Source organism: Mandrillus leucophaeus, unplaced genomic scaffold (assembly GCF_000951045.1).
Source record: "Mandrillus leucophaeus isolate KB7577 unplaced genomic scaffold, Mleu.le_1.0 Scaffold941, whole genome shotgun sequence".
Lineage (NCBI taxonomy): Eukaryota > Metazoa > Chordata > Mammalia > Primates > Cercopithecidae > Mandrillus > Mandrillus leucophaeus.
This window is the reverse complement of record NW_012110264.1, coordinates 232,632-233,928: the sequence shown is the minus strand read 5'-3', so window position 1 is coordinate 233,928 and position 1,297 is coordinate 232,632. Positions and strand designations below refer to the sequence as shown.

The 1,297-nt window shown below is 40.6% G+C and overlaps 1 pseudogene across 1 annotated transcript; it reads left to right on the top strand.

Moving 5' to 3' along the window:
• The first annotated feature begins 418 nt into the window (after positions 1 to 418).
• On the top strand, positions 419 to 1,019 carry LOC105532228 (annotated as a pseudogene). Its single transcript, XR_001004943.1, has one exon. The product of XR_001004943.1 is annotated as a 60S ribosomal protein L7a pseudogene (transcript).
• Positions 1,020 to 1,297: the final 278 nt, after the last annotated feature.

Here is a 1,297-nt window from a genome sequence, read left to right as displayed (position 1 = left end):
GGCTGTTTACTTAATCTGTGTGCTTCAGTTAACTCTGTAAAATGTTAGATAATGGTATCAACTTTATCTTTTTGCTATAAAGATTCAACAAGAACAATAAAAACATTTCCTAGCACACAGTAATTATCAAATGATTCTTACTTATTCACATTAATCATACTATTCATATCATCATTTTATTATTATGTTGTCTGTTCTCCAAATTAGTCCTTTCCTCACTTTTCCTTTCTTTATTCACCAAATTCTCCAATGATTTCATATTCTCTTTCCGCATGTTCAACTATCATGCTCATTTTGCCTTTTCCTGGACCCACATAGGAAATTGCTACTAATAAATCAATCCCATTAATATAATTACTTCTTCTGTTCCCATACCTACACTTCTAAGAGATGCCGAAGAATAAACTACACAACGAAAATGCTAGAGTCGTTAGCAGCTACTCAGCTGCTTAAGCTGGTGCACAAGCACAGACCAGAGACAAAGCAAGAGAAGAAGCAGAGGCTGTTGGCCCGGGCCGAGAAGAAAGCTGCTGGCAAAGGGGATGTCCCCACTAAGAGACCACCTTCGAGCAGGAGTTAACACCGTCACCACCTTGGTGGAGAACAAGAAGGCTCAGCTGGTGGTGATTGCACATGACGTGGATCCCATCGAGCTGGTTGTCTTCTTGCCTGCCCTGTGTCCTAAAATGGGGGTCCCTTACTGCATTATCAAGGGGAAGGCCAGACTGGGCCGTCTAGTCCACAGGAAGACCTGCACCACTGTCGCCTTCACACAGGTGAACTCGGAAGACAAAGGCGCTTTGGCTAAGCTGGTGGAAGCTATCAGGACCAATTACAACGACAGATACGATGAGATCCGCCGTCACTGGGGCGGCAATGTCCTGGGTCCCAAGTCTGTGGCTCGTATCGCCAAGCTTGAAAAGGCAAAGGCTAAAGAACTTACCACTAAGCTGGGTTAAATGTACACTGTTGAGTTTTCTGTACATAAAAATAATTAAAATACAAATTTTCCTTCAAAAAAAAAAAAAAGAAAAAAGAAAAGAAATTCATGATTTCCAATATCTGCTGTTAGTTCAACACCACTTGGCAATTCGATTACAGGTCACGAATCAGTCTTCATTAGGCCCTTTGGTGGTGACTACAGACTTTCACTATGCTCTCAAGTCTTTTGTATATCATTTTATCCACATTATCCACAGTATATAAAATGAAAACAGACACCAACTTGCTAAATTTCATATACCTCTCATTTACGAATTCATCTACCCTTGAACTCATGGATATTTTCTATGTTCCT